The sequence below is a fragment of the Tachyglossus aculeatus genome, chromosome X4 (assembly GCF_015852505.1).
Source record: "Tachyglossus aculeatus isolate mTacAcu1 chromosome X4, mTacAcu1.pri, whole genome shotgun sequence".
NCBI lineage: Eukaryota > Metazoa > Chordata > Mammalia > Monotremata > Tachyglossidae > Tachyglossus > Tachyglossus aculeatus.
In genome coordinates this window covers 11188508-11207795 of record NC_052098.1, presented here as the reverse complement: position 1 = coordinate 11207795, position 19288 = coordinate 11188508, and the positions used below count along the sequence as shown (strand labels likewise).

The 19288-nt window shown below is 46.8% G+C and overlaps 1 protein-coding gene across 1 annotated transcript in view; it reads left to right on the top strand.

Moving 5' to 3' along the window:
- TMC1 (transmembrane channel like 1) overlaps positions 1-19288 on the top strand; it is a 354777-nt gene that overhangs the window by 85363 nt on the left and 250126 nt on the right. The gene's annotated exons all lie outside the window — the stretch shown is intronic.

The following is a 19288-nucleotide window of genomic DNA, read 5'->3' as shown; positions in this document are numbered from 1 at the left end:
TGCGGGAATGTCTTCTCAAAGGAAATTCCTCTTCTGGCAGTGTAAACCATGCTGACAAAGGAAATTCTTCTCTTGATGGTGTACTGATTCCTTGCTTGATGATATTATGTGGGAACCCCTTCTTAAGAAACCTTGGTTTGAAACTGGTATGCGTCAACCTTCTTGAGCAGTTCCAGAATTGACCAGATTGTCTACCCTGGATTGATGCAGGCTGAGTGCGGCTACTTGCTGCTTGTATTCTGCAGCTGGCATGCCGTTGCCCAGTGACCCCCTGGAGCACTGGTAATAAAAATAGCAATTATGGTATTTGTTAAGGACTTACTATGTGCCAGACACTGTTCTAAGTGCTGGGGTAGATAAAGATAATAGGATTGGACACAGTCCCTGTCCCACATAGGACTCAGTCTTAATCTCCCATTTTAGAAATGAGGGAACTGAGGTACAAAGAAGTGAAGTAACTTGCCCAAGGTCACACAGCAGACAAGTGCGAGCCCAGATTAGAACCCATGACCTTCTCATTCCCAGGCCTGTGCTCTTTCTACTATGTCATGGTGGTAATAGTAGGAATCTCAAATTACTGAAGAATTTGGAGTAAAAGTATAAAATAATGCTGGAAATGCTGGGGGAACAAAGAATTGGTTTAATGGTTCTGACAAAAAATAAATGGAAGTGGTAAAAAAAAAAATGATCTAAGGGAGCTTGGGGGAGGAGGAGAGAAAGTGGGAAGAGACAAGCCTGGCCATTGGCAGTCTGGATCTGCTGCTGTCTCTCTGGTTCCTACCGCTGGGTCTCTACCCGCACCTATCCACTGCTTCTTCCCACAACTCCCCTCAGGCCAACTTTCCCGCTGGCCCTTCTGCCGCATGTGTAGGCATTTCTGGACATGTGCAGGAGTTTCTATATTATAGAGCAGACACCAGTCAGACCTTCTGCTGAGAGAGCTTTAAGGAGACTAGGAGGCTCCAGAACTGAATTCTTCTCAGCCAGGTTCCCTCAGCCAAAATGAAAGGGAGATGCCTGTTGGACCACCCATCTTTTCAGCTTCAAAGTTCTACTAAAATCCCATCTCCTCCAAGAAGCCTTCTCTCACTAATCTCTTGTCTCCCCATTCTAGTCTCCTTTCTGCACTTGGGTCTGTACCCACTAAGCGTTTTATTCACTCATTCATTCAATCACATTTATTGAGCGCTTACGGTGTGCAGAGCACTGTACTAAGCACTTGGGAAGTACAAGTTGGCAACATATAAAGACGGTCCCTACCCAACAACGGGCTCACAGTCTAGAAGGGGGAGACAGACAACAAAACAAAGCATATTAACATTGTACATATTTATTACTCTATTTATTTATTTATTTATTTTACTTGTACATATCTATTCTATTTATTTTATTTTGTTAGTATGTTTGGTTTTGTTCTCTGTCTCCCCCTTTTAGACTGTGAGCCCACTGTTGGGTAGGGACTGTCTCTATATGTTGCCAATTTGTACTTCCCAAGTGCTTAGTACAGTGCTCTGCACATAGTAAGCGCTCAATAAATATGATTGATGATGATGATGATTAACAAAATAAAATAAATAGAATAGTAAATATGTACAAGTAAAATAGAGTAATAAATCTGTACAAACATATACAGGTGCTGTGGGGAGGGGAAGGAGGTAGGGTGGGGGGGTGGCGAGGGGGAGAGGAAGGAGGGGGCTTAGTCTGGGAAGGCCTCCTGGAGGAGGTAAGCTCTCAGTAGGGCTTTGAAGGGAGGAAGAGAGCTAGCTTGGCGGATGTGCAGAGGGAGGACATTCCAGGCCAGGGGAAGGACGTGAGCCGGGGGTCAACAGCGGGACAGGCAAGAATGAGGAACAGTGAGGAAGTTAGCATCAGAGGAGCGGAGGGTGTGGGCTGGGCTGTAGAAGGAAAGAAGGGAGGTGAGGTAGGAGGGGGCGAGGTGATGGAGAGCCTTGAAGCCGAGAGTGAGGAGTTTTTGCTTGATGTGTAGGTTGACTGGTAGCCACTGGAGATTTTTGAGGAGGGGAGTAACATGCCCAGAGCGTTTCTGCACAAAGATGATCCGGGTAGCAGCGTGAAGTATAGACTAAAGTGGGGAGAGACAGGAGGATGGGAGATCAGAGAGGAGGCTGATGCAGTAATCCAGTTGGGATAGGATGAGAGATTGAACCAGCAGGGTAGCGGTTTGGATGGAGAGGAAAGGGCGGATCTTGGCTATGTTGTGGAGGTGAGACTGGCAGGTTTTGGTGACGGCTTGGATGTGAGGGGTGAACGAGAGAGCAGAGTCGAGGATGACACCAAGGTTGCGGGCTTGTGAGACTGGCAGGATGGTAGTGCCGTCTACAGTGACGGTAAAGTCAGGGAGAGGACAGGGTTTGGGAGGGAAGATAAAGAGTCCAGTCTTGGACAAATTGAGTTTTAGATGGCGGGTAAACATCCAGATGGAGATGTCCTGAAGGCAGGAGAAGATCCGAGCCTGGAGGGAGGGAGAAAGAGCAGGGGCAGAGATGTAGATTTGGGTATCATCAGCGTAGAGATGATAGTTGAAGCCGTAGGAGTGAGTGAGTTCACCAAGGGAGTGAGGGTAGATAGAGAACAGAATGGGACCAAGAAGTGACCCTTGAGGAACCTCTACAGTAAGGGGATGGGAGAGAGAGGAGGAGCCTGCAAAGGAGACTGAGAATGAACGGCCGGAGAGATAAGAGGAGAACCAGGAGAGGACGGAGTCTGTGAAGCCAAGGTTGGATAACGTGTTGAGGAAAAGGTGGTGGTCCACAGTGTCAAAGGCAGCTGAGAGGTCGAGGAGGATTAGGATGGAGTATGGGCTGTTGGATTTGACAAGCAGGAGGTCATTGGTGACCTTTGAGAGGGCAGTTTCCGTGGAATGTAGGGGACGGAAGCCAGATTGGAAGGGGTCGAGGAGAGAGTTGGCCTTGAGGAATTCGAGGCAGCGGGTGTAGACGACTCATTCAAGGAGGTTGGAAAGGAATGGTAGGAGGGAGATACGGCAATAACTAGAAGGTGAGGTGGGGTCAAGAGAGTTCTTTTAGGATGGGGGAGACGTGGGCATGTTTGAAGGCAGAGGGGAAGGAATCAGTGGAGAGTGAGTGGTTGAAGATGGAAGTTAAGGAGGGGAGGAGGGATGGGGTGAGAGATTTCATAAGATGAGAGGGTATGAGGTCAGAAGTGCAGGTGGCCGGAGTAGCACTTGAGAGGAGGGAGGAGATCTCATCTGAGGATACTGCTGGGAATGATGGGAGAGTAGCGGAGAGGGTTGAGAGCAGGGGGGTTGGAGAAGGGGGAGTAGTGACTTTGGGGGAGCTCAGACCTGATGGAGTTAATTTTACTAATGAAGTTTTAGTACTTCCCCCACCCCCACAGCACTTAGGTACATATCCTTATACTCTGTTGCTTCCCCTATCTGTAATTTATTTTAATGCCTGTCTCCCTGTTAGATTGAAAGCTCCTTTTTTTTTTATAAAAAAGGAATTTATTGAGCTCTTATTATATGTCAGGCCCTGTACAAAGCACTGGGGTAGATACAAGCTAATCAGGTTGGACACAGTCCATGTCCCATTTGTGGCTCATTATCTTTATCCGCATTTTACAGATGAGGTAACTGAAGCAAAGGGAAGTGAAGTGACTTGCCCAGGGTCACACAGAAGACTTGTGGCAGAGCTGGGATTAGAACGCACATCCTCTGACTCCAGGCCCATGCTCTTTCCTTAAGAGCCAGGAGCATGTCTACGCACTCTGTTGTACGGTACTCTCCCCAGTGCTTTGCACACAGTAAGCGCTCAGTAAATACTCACGATTACTCAATTCTCCACTTTGCTTTGGCTCTAGGAACCTGCACATTCTGTGTCTGCTACACAGGGCAGCTGTGAAGTTTCTTCCTAATTTTGAGGAATGAATTCCATAGCCCTTTTAGCCAGGTGTGCACTGGCCAAACCAAGCAAATAACAGAGATCACTATCCAGGTAATTGAGAGGCAAAACTCGTATATGGGTAGGCTCACATCCTGAAGATTACTCTAATTGAGAAGCAGCATGGCCAAGTGGATAGAGCAAGGACCTGGGGGTCAAAAGGACCTGGGTTCTAATCCCGGCTCTGCCACTTGTCTGCAGCGTGACCCTGGGTAAATCACTTCACTTCTCTGTGCCTCATCTGTAAAAAGGGGATTAAGACTGTGAGTCCTATGTGGGACAGGGACTCTGTCCAACCTGATTTGCTTGTATCCACCCCAGCGCTTAGTGCAGTGCCTGCCACAGAGTAAGTGCTTAACAAATACCGCAATTACTATTATTATCTCAGAACCTTAGTGGGCTTTGCAGATGATGGATCGACCTGTCGTGGCCTTCGTGCTTGTTTTGGATGATCTGTGGAGACCACCAGACATAACTGAATTCAAATACGTCCCTTTCCTCCACCCCACCGCCAAGTTGCCTGCTAACTGCTTACACCTTCCCTGCAGGTCACATCCGGAGAGAGTGCCCAGTGTGGCTCATGTGGGCTCTGTGGATGGCGGCCCACTTCATTGTGGGCTGCTGCTGCCGTATAGACATCCTGAGCTAGCTCCTGACATGAGCCCCACAGTGCCAGTTAAAGTGCCAGTTAATTCCCTTTACGTGGCTAGCTCTGCCCCGGGGTTTTGCTTCTTGCCCCTGCTAGATTGACGGGTCCTCGCTAGAAAAATAAACCAGTCCACTGGCAGTCTCCAGGCAACACAACCCTCTCAGACAGACTCTTCCTCCTTAATTGGTTGGCCTGTACTTTCTTTGTTTTCCTGTTGACTTCAGAGAAGATCATGCCCAGATTAACCTTGAATGACTTGAGTCACTCCAGGAATTCTCGGTGCTGAAGTGCAGCTCTATGCCTGTTTACATGTCTTTCAGGTTTGTTTTCTTTTGAAGTTTTTATGCAGATATAAGTCTGTCATTAATGTTGAAGCAACTTTACCAAATACGAGTAGATGTATTTGCATTTATGCCTGCACTGTGTCCCCTAGCAGTCCCTAAGCTCCATGAAGGCAGAGTTCATGTCTTGCTTTTCCTCTGTATCTCCTCAAATCATCCAATACAGTTCTCTGCTCAAGGTGGAAGCTAGTTAGATATGGTCAATTAGCTGATAAGGCAGCATGTTCAGGTATTGACAACACGAAGAGAAATAAAATGTCAGTCAACTATCTGGGTAATTCAGGAAACTCCTTTTCCCTCCTCTAATTATCCAGGTACTTATAGGAAAAGCACGTTTGTTGACCCAGATGATTCAGACAGGTACCAAAGGCTGCAAAGACAATTGAGACAGGTAGAGAGCCTAGGTCAACAAATTGCTTCAAAACCAAGGAAGGGAATGCCCCTGAACCTGCCAAATACTTCCCTTTCTTCATCTGTCTCCATAGTGTTGTTCCTCCCACCCCCGCCAAAGGTAAGCTTGTTGTGGGCAGGGAATATGTCTGTTTATTGCTGTATTGTACTCTCTCAAGCACTTAATATAGTGCTCTGCACAGTAAGTGCTCAAGAAATGCAATTGAATGAATGAATGAATGAATGAATGAATCTGAAAATTGGTTGCTGCTTTTCTACATCCAACCGAAGCTGCCTACTCCTTTGTGGTTTCTAGGAACATCAAAAACAGCTACTATCATCCCTTCTAGACTGTGAGCCCATTGTTGGGTAGGGACCATCTCTATATGTTGCTGACTTGTACTTCCCAAGCACTTAGTACCGTGCTCTGCACACAGTAAGCACTCAATAAATATGATTGAATGAATGAATGAATCAGTGGATTTATTTTTAGGATTTCTAGAGGAGCAGAGTGGGTGCCCATTTGATACTATATTGTGCTCATCCTCCTCATCCACAGCATTTATCGAGTGCTTACTGTGGGCACAACATGGTACCTAGGTCTATTGTCTTAGCCATATTTGTGGCTGACTGTCTCATCAGGAATTTTCACCTGAACTGCCTGGCTAATTACCTCAGTTTTCTTCCGTGTTTTTGCTGGCGAGACCAAGCTTCTCAATGGCGGAGATGAGCTGTGTTTTTCTGGCACCCCTGGCCAGGTAGGGTTAGACACTAGGTGTCTGGGCTGAAGGGAGGAAGGATGAATGAGGCGAATTCTCATCCAGTGCGTGAGTGGGGCTGTGCTACAACTTGCCTTGTTTTCAAATAAAATACTTCAGTTGGTTCACCTTGAAAGTGCCACCCTGGCTTCAATTAAACAGAACCTGATACGGCAGGCGGTTGGCTTGGAAGAGTGCATCACACTGGGATCAGAGTACGCAGAGTTCCAAAAGCCATTCATAACCTTGAAAATAGCCTGTGTGGGTCAGGCCCAGCTTTGTTGGGGGGGCGGGGTTGCTGTCCCAGGGAGAGACAGCTACAGTCCTTTACTCAAATGACTCTATGAACTTGCCATCAAACAGGTTCCATGGTTCCACTTTAATGGGTGTTCCCTCCTCAGTTTGTGGGTGCAGTCGTCTCTGCCTGAGGCTCGCTCTTCACTGTGGATCGACCTCTTCCTGAACTTTGCCCGGACCATCCTGGAATTTGTGAATTTTATTGATCCTAATGTGGATAAGTGTGAGCCCATCTTGCGCAGCCAGCTTTGGGTATGTTTGGTAATTGCTCGGGTTTCCTGTGGTGCAGCGATGGGGGAAGGGTGGGGAGTTTCCCTGCTGAAATTTTTATGGTCTTTCTAGCTCTACAGAGAACAACTCCCTCATCCTTTTCCTTAATAGTTCAAACAGGCAGCAGAATAGGTCTCTATTTGTCGAGATAGAGACAGTAGCTCTCCAAATTGGGCTGTGTCTCCATGACTGGCATCGGTGGCATGGCCTCCATTGTGTGTGCCCCTACTGGGCAGGGTGGGAGTAGAGTGCTGACTGGGAGTAGAGTGCTGACTTGATCCCCCTCCTAGAATACCCCCATTATTGCGTGTACATTCTCCACCTCCCCTTTTTTCTTTTTTTTTGTTGTTGTGACTAGTTGGCTAGCTGAAAAGCAGTGGGAGCCGGGGGGAAGTGGGGTGAGGGAGGAAGGAAGGGAGGGAAGCTGACAGTGAGGTGGGCAGGACCCAAAGCCTTCCAGTGGCACAGGGGAATACTGTCAATCAATCAGTCAATCAATCAATCAATCGTATTTATTGAGCACTTACTGTGTGCAGAGCACTGTACTAAGCACTTGGGAAGTACAAGCTGGCAACATATAGAGACAGTCCCCTATCCAACAGTGGGCTCACAGTCTAGAAAGGGGAGACAGAGAACAAAACCAAACATACTAACAAAATAACAATAAATAGGAATAGGATAGGTACAAGTAAAATAATAGTATAGAGTAATAAATATGTACAAACATATATACATATATACAGGTGCTGTGGGGGAAGGGAAGGAGTAAGATGGGGGGGATGTAGAGGGGGACGAGGGGGGAGAGGAAGGAAGGGGCTCAGTCTGGGAAGGCCACCTGGAGGAGGATGAGCTCTCAGTAGGGCCTTGAAGGGAGGAAGAGAGCTAGCTTGGCGGATGGGCTAGAGGGAGGGCATTCCAGGCCCTGGGGGAGGACATGGGCTGGGGGTCGATGGCGGGACAGGAGGGCTGAGTAGGTGCAAATGAGGTTGTCGTTAATGTAACTTGGTGATAACAAGGGCCTTTTTCCCGGGGTGGGGGTGGCGGGGGCACTACAAGGAAGGTCGCTTAAGTGGGGGTGGGTGGAAGCAGGGGGCGTCTATGGTGGCGCTTGGAGGAGAGGAGCCTTCCGGGAGCAGCGGGGGCCACGCGGTGTGTCTCTTTTGCAGGCTCCTCCTCCCCCTCCCATCCTCTTACTGTGGGGGTTCCCCAAGGTTCAGTGCTTGGTCCCCTTCTGTTCTCAATATACACTCACTCCCTTGGTGACCTCATTCGCTCCCACGGCTTCAACTATCATCTCTACGCTGATGACACCCAGATCTACATCTCTGCCCCTGCTCTCTCCCCCTCCCTCCAGGCTCGCATCTCCTCCTGCCTTCAGGACATCTCCATCTGGATGTCCGCCCGCCACCTAAAGCTCAACATGTCGAAGACTGAGCTCCTTGTCTTCCCTCCCAAACCTTGTCCTCTCCCTGACTTTCCCATCTCTGTTGACGGCACTACCATCCTTCCCGTCTCACAAGCCCGCAACCTTGGTGTCATCCTCGACTCCGCTCTCTCATTCACCCCTCACATCCAAGCCGTCACCAAAACCTGCCGGTCTCAGCTCCACAACATTGCCAAGATCCGCCCTTTCCTCTCCATCCAAACCGCTACCCTGCTAATTCAAGCTCTCATCCTATCCCGTCTGGACTACTGCACTAGCCTTCTCTCTGATCTCCCATCCTCGTGTCTCTCTCCACTTCAATCCATACTTCATGCTGCTGCCCGGATTATCTTTGTCCAGAAATGCTCTGGACATATTACTCCCCTCCTCAAAAACCTCCAATGGCTACCGATCAATCTGCGCATCAAGCAGAAACTCCTCACCCTGGGCTTCAAGGCTCTCCATCACCTTGCCCCCTCCTACCTCACCTCCCTTCTCTCCTTCTACTGCCCAGCCCGCACCCTCCGCTCCTCCACCACTAATCTCCTCACTGTACCTCGCTCTCGCCTGTCCCGCCATCGACCCCCGGCCCACGTCATCCCCCTGGCCTGGAATGCCCTCCCTCTGCCCATCCGCCAAGCTAGCTCTCTTCCTCCCTTCAAGGCCCTGCTGAGAGCTCACCTCCTCCAGGAGGCCTTCCCAGACTGAGCCCCTTCTTTCCTCTCCCCCTCGTCCCCCTCTCCATCCCCCCGTCTTACCTCCTTCCCTTCCCCACAGCACCTGTATAGTTATGTATATATGGTTGTACATATTTATTACTCTATTTATTTATTTTTTATTTAGTTTACTTGTAGCATTCTATCCTACTTATTTTATTTTGTTGGGTATGTTTGGTGTCTGTTTGCTCTGTCTCCCCTTTAGACTGAGGGAGCCCACTGTTGGGTAGGGGACTGTCTCTATGGTATGCCAATTTGTACTTCCCAAGCGCTTAGTACAGTGCTCTGCACATAGTAAGCGCTCAATAAATACGATTGATTGATTGATTGATTGGCGGGTGGGCGTTACATTTCTATCCTACTTATTTTATTTGTTGGTATGTTTGGTTCTGTTTCTCTGTCTCCCCTTTTAGACTGTGAGCCCACTGTTGGGTAGGGACTGTCTCTATGTGATGCCAATTTGTAGCTTCCCAAGCGCGTTAGTACAGTGCTCTGCACATAGTAAGCGCTCAATAAATACGATTGATTGATTGATTGATTGACCAGATGCTTTTGTCTCCTGCTGCCTTGGGACAAGTCCTCATCCAAGCCCGCATGACTACATTCCCTATAAAATGGCAAGCACTTATGAGGGCAGGGGACCGCTCACCCTTTTAATCAATCAATAGGATATTTATTCAGCATCTACTCTGTGCAGAGCACATAGACTAAGAGTTTGGGCAGGTATAATCCATCAGTCAATCAGTGATATTTATCGAGTGTCTTGCTATGTGGTGGAATCACTGTACTGAGCACTTATGAGTGGTACACTGCAACAGAATTAGTCTGACACATTCCCTGCCCATAATGAGCTTAGCAATCAAGAGAGAGAGACAGACATTAATATACATAAATAAGTGATTTAGAGAAATATAATTTAAAGATACTTAAGTGTTGAGGGGGTGGGGGCGTGGCCAGTATCAGATGTCCAAAGGTCACAGGATCCAAGTGCATAGGTGATACAGAAGGGAGAGGGAGCCGGGGAAAAGATGACTTAAATTGGGAAGGCCCCGTCTTGGAGAGATGTGGACCTTAATAATGCTTGAAAGTGGGTGGAAGAGGTGGTGGTCTAGGGTAATAGGGAGGAGGAGTGGAGTTTCCAGGGCTAGGGGGGAGGATGTGAGAAAGGGGTTGGCGCGAGATAGACGAGATTAGGGATCCAGTGAGCAAGCTGGCGCTAGAGGAGCGGGGTGTGCAGCCTGGCTATAGTAGGGAGATCAGTGAGTGTGAGGAGAGGAGGGGATCAGCTGATTGAGGTGCTTTAAATAGTGGATGGTAAGGAGTTTCTGTTTGGATGTGCAGGTGGATGGACAACCCCTGGAGGTTTTTCAGGAGTTGGGAGAGGTGGACTGAGAGTTTTTTGTTGAAACATGATCCGTGCCAGCAGGAATGAAGTATGGACTGGAGTGGGAGAGAATAAGTGCTTAGTACACTGTTCTGAACACAGGAAGTGCCCAGTAAATGCATCATAATAATGATAATTGTGGTAATGCTTGTGCCAAGCACCATACTGAGCACTGGGGTAGAGGTCCAGTTCAATAAGGGTTGGACACAGTCCCTGTCCCACATCAGGGCTCACAGTCTAAATCAGGAGGAGGATTCAATCCCCATTTTACTGACGAGGTAACTGAGGTACAGAGAAATGACTTGCCCAAGGACATACAGCAAGCATTGGCAGAACTGGGATTAGAACACAAGTCGTTCTGACTCCCAGGCCCGTGCATCTTCCAGCTAGGCCACATTGATTGATAGAATAGAGTTAGTAGACACGCTCCCTGCCTCCAAGGAGTTTACAATCTAGCTCTTGTTCCTAAATGCTTAGGTACGGGTGCTGAACACATAGACATTTGTTCAATAAATGCCACTGCGGCTGATGGCAAGTGTCCCCAAAGTGTGCGGGGCATATAGCAGTACGGGAGAAGGGCTGCCATTCTTACGTCTTTCCAGCCAAATCAAACTGACGGTCAACGTCCTGAAAGAATATTCATGCCCCATTCGCGAAGGAGACCCTACTTGGCAAGCAGCTAATGAAATCTGACAGCCCCGTTTGCCCCCATGGACATTTACAATAAGTTTATTCCTAATAAGTTAGTCATTAGAATTACAGAACAGGTTCTAATGACTGAATTAGTACCTGGCCTCAAATGCCCTCCCTCCCCAAGAGTCAGTTGCAGCTGATGTTGCAAAAATTCTGGGGGTTTTTGTGTTTTGTGGGTCAAAAGAGAAGCCAGAAAGAGGCAGTGTGCCCTAGCTCGACTGGGAGCCTAGACTGAGGAGACTGAGCTTATTGTCCCAGCTTTTGGGATCCACAAGAGGGCCTCTAAATAGGCTTAACCCTTACTGAGAGGATCATCAAGAAGAGCACTCAGGGAAACTAGCACAGGATGATATTGTCGAATGCGTTCTGCCAATGTCAGGGTACATTTCCCATATTCTTTCCAGAAGTTCTCTAGGGCCACGAATAATAACTAATTGTCTGGAAAACTAAAACAGTGGCACTTTTCAACCTCCATGAAATTGGGTTTAGGGGAAAGGGTAACCAGGAGCAGGAGCTCACAACTTGAGTGGAAGAGAAGCAGCGTGGCTTAGTGGAAAGAGCACAAGCCTGGAGTCAGGTGACCTGGATCTAATCCTGCTCTGCCACTTGTCTGGGCCGTGTGACCTTGGGCAAGTCAGTCGAGTCGTGTTTATTGGGTGCTTTCTGAATGCAGAGCACTGTACTAAGAGCTGTGGAGAGTACAGGTATAACAGACAATTCCCTACTCACAATGAGCATGACAGTCTAGACGAGGAGAAAGACATTAATATAAATTAATAAACTACAGATATGTACATAAGTGCTTGGTGGGTTGGGAGGGGGGTAGGGGAATAAAGGGAGCAAGTCAGAGTGCACGCAGAGGGGAGGTGGAAGAATAGGAAAAGAGGGCTTAATCAGGGAAGGCCTCTTGGAGGGAGATTCTCTGAGCCTCAGTTACCCCATCTGTAAAATGGGGATGTCAGTACCTGTTCTTCCTCCTCCCGATTCATCTGTGAGCCCCATGTGGACCAGGACTGTGTCTGATCTGATTGTAGTTTGTAGTGTATCTAAATCAGTGCTTAGCACAGTGCCTGGACACTCCCTCTGTCTGTAATTTATTTTAATGTTTTCTCTCTTCCTGTAGACTGTAAGCTCCTTGTGGGCAGGGATCATTCATTCATTCATAGAATCATATTTATTGAGCACTTGTCCTTAGTGCAGAGGACTGTACTAAGCACTTGGGAAGTACTAGTCGGCAACATATAGAGATGGTCCCTACCCAACAACGGCGTCACAGTCTAGAAGGGGGAGACGGACAACAAAACAAGGATCATGTCTACCAACTCTATTATATTGTACTTTCCCAAGTGCTTAGTACAGGTGCTCTGCACACAGTAAGTGCTCATAAAAGTACTGAACAAAATGCCATAAGTTATTATTATTATTAGAAAGGCCTTGAAGATAGGGAAAGCTCTCGACCATTATTATTAGTTATTGACTATTAGTAAATAATAATATTATTATTGGTTGCTGAAATCTGGCATTTCCACCTCGGTAAGCCCTGGGTGACTGACACTTACTGTCCCTCTCACTCTGGACAGCTGTCATTTCGCAAAGGAGGTTTCCTATGTCATTTATAGTTTAGGCCTCCTAAGATGTCTAAGAGCCAAGGCTGACCCTCATTACTCTTCAGTCCCTATCGAATCAATTGGTTATTATTGGGTGCTTACAATGGTGCAGAGCACTGTGTACGAAGAGTACGATACAAGCAGAGTTTGGTAGCCACGTTCTGTGTCCCGCCAACGAGCTCACAGTCTAAATGGGGAGGGCAGGTACTAATATAAACCCTGATTACCCTGAGGTCCTCTTCATACATATTTATGCCTGCAACACAATATCACCTCCAGTTCTCCACTATGTGAAGATTCCAGAGAATTCTTAATCAAGGTTTAAATGTGGTTGCAAGTGAATTTCTAGATGCCGTGACTATACCTCAGGGGACCATCTGGCATCAGAAGGTCCATGGTCTGAATAACTCAATGGCTCCCGTTGCCCTCCTCAGAAAGTCCTCACCAGCAGCTTTAAAGCACTCAATCACCTGTGCACAGAGAAGTTAAGTAACCTGCCTTAGGTCAGACAGCAAGCCAGGGGATTATGGCTAGTGCCAGGAGTTAAATCACAGGTCCGCATCTTGACTTCCCGAGAGCCCATGCTCTTTCCACTAGGCCATGCTGCCTGCCGATCCAGTGTACACAGTGGGCTTTCCCCAGATGGTATGCATTAAGTGCTTACTAAATGTTAAGCACTGGATCGATACAGGAAAATCAGATTAGATATGGTTCTGGTCCCATCTGAGCTTTACAGTTTAAGAGGAACGGAGAGCAGGTATCTTATCTCCAATTCAGAGGTGAGGAAACGGATGCCCAGAGAGGTTAAGTGACTGGCCCAAGGTCACACAACAGCCCAGTGGAAGAGCAGGGACCTGCGTCTCCTGACTCCCAGCCCTCTGTTCTCTTCATAAAGTCACACTGCCTCCCTCTTCTACCTCGTGGTCATGTGATTTTACAGCTGGACATGTTCTTAATCCTGTTGATCCAAAGTTTCAAATAGTCCATTAATATTACACCCTCCAAGCACAAAGGGATTCTCCTTATTCAATTATTAGGGACCTCACCGGGCACCTGACTAGAGATGATGAATTGACCATAAGGGTTGCTGTAGAAAATGGATTCTTTACTTGAGACCTCTTAGCGATTTGGAAAAGGTAAGTAAAGGAAATAATTTGTTATTGGCTTGGGGGGGGGAGAGAAAGGGTCTCAGACCAGATTTATCCTGCCCAAAGTAAAAAAAAAAAAAAAAAAAGAGTGAATCGTTGGAGGGCCTAAATTATCCAGATCCGCATCGATGTATTTTATTGTTTTCCTCAGCATTTAATGTACATATGGTATATGTTGTATATTTGATTATTCAGCTATTCACACACCATCTGCTATAGCCTTGGCTTTTCCTCTTGCGTGCGTCACTGTTTGTAAATAATTTTTGTCTGTCTCTCCCTTTAGACGGTATTTGGAGAAGGCACTAATGGAGAAATTCATCTGTGAGTGTGTGTGTGGCTGAAAAGGGCCAATGAGGAACCCGCAGTCCTGGCCATAGCATGCTCATTCCAAAGCTTGTCTTTTAATTTGGTATATTTGATGTTTGCAGTGCTTGCTCTGTTTAATCTTTTCCTCCACGACTCTGGTTCCTAGCAGAGCTTTTGTTCTCTGCCAACTCTTATTGTTTTCACTATTTCAAGTGCTTAGTCTAGTGTTGGGCAATATGGTAAGCGCTCAGTGAATACCACTGAGTCACTGATTGAACAAGAGCTCCTCCTTTCTTGATAGCAATGCATTATGCTGGCCTAGTCTCCCCCATGTGATTTGTAAGTGCCTTGAGGGCAGAGAATGTTGGCTTTGCTTCTCTTCCACTCTTCCATATGCTTAATGCAATGTTTTGCACCTAGCAGACTCTTAGTAGATAACTCTGATTGAGGTCAACCACCTACGAGATAGTTGTTCAACTCTGTCCATCAATCTGGCTATGTGCTTTTCAATGGCATTTTCCATGGTATTGATAAAAATGATAATAATAATGATAGTATTTGTTAAGCGCTTACTTTCGTGCCAGCACTATACTAAGCGCTGGGGTTGATACAAGCAAATCAAGTGAGACAACAGTCCCTGTCCCCGTGTGGGGCTCATAGTCTCAGTGCCCATTTTTACAGGTGAGGTAACTGAAGCCCAGTGAAGTGAAGTGACTTGCCCAAGGTCACACAGCAGACACGTGGCAGAGCCAGGATTAGAACTCTTAACCTTTTGACTCCCAGGCCTGTGCTCTATCCACTATGCCATGTGCTTCTCAGCGGGGGCATATAAAGCATATAACATATAGAGTGCTTACTGTGTGCAGAGCACTGTACTAAACACTTGGGAGAGTACAATATGATAGAGTTAGTAGACATGTTCTTTGCCCACAATGAGCTTACAGTTTAGAGGATTGTGAAGTTTCAAACGGAAACTCCTTACCATTGGCTTTAAAGCACTCAATCACCTCGCCAACCTCCTACCTTACCTTTCTGATTTCCTACTACCACCCAGTCTGCACACTTTGCTTCTCTAATGCCAACCTACTCAATGGAAACTTGATCTTGTCTTTCTTGTCCATGTCCTGCCTCTGGCCTGAAACTCCCTCCCCCTTTTATATCCAACAGACGATCACTCTCCCTCTTCAAACCTTATTGAAGGCATGTCTCTCCCCAAGAAGCCTTCCCCGGCTATACCCTCATCTCCTCTTCTCCCACTCCCTTCTCTATCTCTCTTGCACTTGGGATTTGCATCCTTTATTCACCCCACCCTCAGCCCCATGGCACTTATGCACCTATCCATAATTTATTTATATTAATGTCTGTCTTCCCCTCTAGACTTTAAAGCTCCTTCTGGGCTAGGAGAACACATCTACCAACTCTTATGTGGTACTCTCCTAAGTGCTTAGACACTGTTCTGCACACAATAAACACTCAATAAATACAATTGATTGCTTTGAGTTAAGGATTAACTCATGTACATACTCCCCAACCCTTTTTCCTTCTTCCCCCTATCTGTAATTTCTTCTAAGTCTGTCTCCCCAACCAAACTGTAAACTCCTTGAAGCAACAGGGATTGTGTCTACCAACTCTTGGTGTATTTTCCCAACTATGAAAGACAGTGCTCTGCACACAGAGCACTGGGTTATGCTGTCGAGTTGTTTTCCGACCCATAGCGGCACCAGGGGACACATCTCTCCCAAAACGCCTCGTTCTCCCATCTGCAATTGTTCTGGTAGTGTATCCGTAGAGTTTTGTTGGTCAAAATATGGAAGTGGTTTACCACTGCTTCCTTCCGTGCAGTAAACTTGAGTCTCCGCCCTCAACTCTCTCTGGTGCCCGCTGCTGCCCAGCAAAGGTGAGTTATGATCTTGTAGTAGATTGCCTTCAACTTGCTAGCCACTGCCTAAGCTAGGAATGAAATGAGCATGCCTCCTGCTGACTCTTCCTTCCATAGCCAGGACTGATAGAGTACTGGAACTCTCCAGGTGCGACCCCCGAGAGGGGCTGCACACAGAGGTGCTCAATAAATGCTATTGATTTACTGATAGACTATGTAGACTTAGGTGAGGGCTTATTGTCAGTCAAAACAAACTGAAGCTGATCCATAGATCTGACTGTATCGAAGTCCCACAGTATTATAACTCTGAAATAGGGTTCTCCCAAAATGTACCTAATTCTCATTAACATAGGAGGTCCCTTTCCCTAGCAGTAATGGAAGCTAAGGAGACAGAGTGGGCTGGAGATAGCCCCACCTAGATGGTAAGTTTTCTTTTGGGCAGGGAACTGTGTCTACCAACTCTGTTGTATTGCACTCTCCCTATCACTTGGAACAGTGTCTCTGCACATGGTAAAGCGCTCAATAAATATGATTGATTAAGAAAAAAAGGAAGAATCCCAGCAGCACACTCCGTAATCTGCTTTGAAAAGACAGCTGTATGGCACATTCAGCAATAGACAGGTTTATGTTTTGGATGAGTTTGATCACCAGTTTCTGTGGAGCACCAAAGTACCTGCAGCAGAGGCAAAAAGAGAAGAAAGTGTATAAAAGAAAATTTAAGATCCCAGGAGAAGAGGAGAAGCAATCGGAAGATGGTGGAGATCTTGAACAAATTGTTTTATACTTGGCATCTTCAAAAGATACATTCGGTCACTAGAGCCATCCTGAAGGAGTTCTGTTCCTTGGATTTGTTTTACATCTTGCAGGGGTAGAGAGAGGACCTACTTAGTGAGGGGAATAAACAAACCACCCTTTTTACCATTGGAAACAGGTTCCTTAATTTTGCTCGTCTATATTAGCTTATGATTCTGATCCTTGGTGAAACCATGGAATAAGAATTATAATTACCTTCTTACTCATGGCTTGCTTTTCTCCTGGAGCCACAGAGCCCTGGGTTTGGACCTTCAGCCAGAAGAAAATCTAGACGCCTTTAGGGTGCCCAGATCCTTCTAGAACATCCACCCACCATATTTTCCATATATCTCTGAGTAATCCGTGTTAGTCTGTGATCAGTACAATGCTATAGGGTTGGTAGACAGGAGGATCCTGCAGTTGTGGAGGACAGGTAAGTGCCCTGCGACTCATCCTTAACTCACTACCCAGGAAGTGGGTCAAAGAAGGAAGGGCAGAGCCCAGTGTTGTTTCCCCATCCTATGAGTTTTAACCCTCCTTGGGCAGGGGCGGTGATGAGTTCTGGTGTGGCAGGGGAATGTGCCTGAGCCTGTTGTGGATCATAGTAATAATACCTTGCTTTTTGTCCAACACTTTTATTTCCAATCGTGCTTTCACATCAAATTATCTCATTTTGTCCTGGCAACATCATCATCATCATCATCATCATCAATCGTATTTATTGAGTGGCTTACTGTGTGCAGAGCACTGTACTAAGCGCTTGGGAAGTACAAGTTGGTAACATATAGAGACAGTCCCTACCCAGCAGTGGGCTCACAGTCCTAAAAGGGGGAGACAGAGAACAAAACCAAACATACTAACAAAATAAAATATATAGAATAGATATGTACAAGTAAAATAAATAAATAAATAAATAGAGTAATAAATATTGTACAAACATATATACATATATACAGGTGCTGTGGGGAAGGGAAGGAGGTAAGATGGGGGGGATGGAGAGGGGGGACGGAGGGGGAGAGGAAGGAAGGGGCTCAGTCTGGGAAGGCCTCCTGGAGGAGGTGAGCTCTCAGTAGGAGCCTTGAAAGGGAGGAAGAGAGCTAGCTTGGTGGATGGGCAGAGGGAGGGCATTCCAGGCCCTCCCTCCATGTGAGGTAGAATCTCTGACTGCTGACCTCTCGTTCATGTCTTCCTTTCTGCCTGGAACTCCCTCCCCCCTTTCACATCTAGCAGATCCCCACTTCAAGGCCCATCTGAAATCATATCTTCTCCAGGAGGCCTTTCCTGATTAATCTCCTATCTCCCCACCCTGTTCTCCCACAAGCACATCAGCACGACCACTGAAGCACTTAGGTACTCATTTCCCACTCTCCCACCCCCGCCACACATCACCCTCCCCACCCCATAGCACTTATGGTACCTATCTTAAAAAACTCTGCCTCCATCATTCTTGTCTTGTCTTGTTTTATGCTGTCATCACCTACCCATAGCGGACTCCATGGACACATTCTCTCCCAGAACACCCCACCTCCATCTTCAATCGTTCTGGTAGTGTATCCAGAGAGTTTTCTTGGGCCTCCATCATCACTATGGCTCAAACAGTTCTGTCCCATCATACGATTGAATGAATGAATGAATTCCGTGGGATGAATTCCCACTGATGGTCTGGTGGTGGGACAGAGCCCCCCAAAGTATGGCTGTTCCACCAAACTAGATTTTCTGTTCACTTGTTCCCAGTCCTACTCAGAAAAGTCCTTACAACCCAAGTTTTGAATAGTCTTTTAAAGCAACTACCACTGCTGGGGAAGCACATTGATACAAATAGTGTTTGTGCCATCATACTGAGGAGAAAAGTATGGTCTGGGGCAACTCTGTGTGTGTGTGTGTGTGTGTGTGTGTGTGTGTGTGTGTGTGTGTGAGGTGCACCCATAAAGGATGCAATTTTCCTCCTCCCAGTCTCCCCCCTCCAAACCCCCTTCCTATTTGAAGTTGATGCTGCCGACAACGACGTTTACCTAGGGAGCCAGTGCGACTGTTATAAAGGCGAAAGTGGGACTTCGTCTTCCCCGACTACACATAAAGACGTCCCTTGTTGTGCTGAAGTGTTTGCCGACTTTGTTCTTGACTCTTTGTCTGATGATCCTCTCAAGGCTTCTGCTTGTACAGAGCCACTCCTTTCTAAACTGCAGGGTGCCAAGCTGTTTTATCTGCTGTAGTTATTTCCCAACTTTCTGCTATGATGCCACATTGTCTGAGGCTGTGTTTAGGCGTACACTTAAAGCATTCCCTCTATCCTCCGGTCTTTTACTTGCCTGCACTTTAACTTGTCCTACATTGGCTGTTTGGGGATTCTGCTGTCATCCACTCTCCTCACATATCCTACCTAGGGTAGCTGTAAGGAATCACATGCTATATTCTTTCAAGGGTACTTGTCTTTTTCAACACAGCGCCTTCAAGCTAGCCTCGAGATTTAAGACAGTGCTGTTAACTGGGCATGTTCACATACTTGTCTGACTATGAGCTACCAGACTATCACTGCTGTAAACTTTCCTTTCCGAACCTGTTTGCTCCCCAGCTTTGGATGTGTTTGATATTCTCTGTGGGAGCAGAAGAAAAGAATTCAACAAGTGAAGATCTGGGACGGACACTGATTGGCCCCAATCCCATTAGAACAATTTAGAGTGGAAAGAATAAACTTTGTGCTTCCTGCTTATT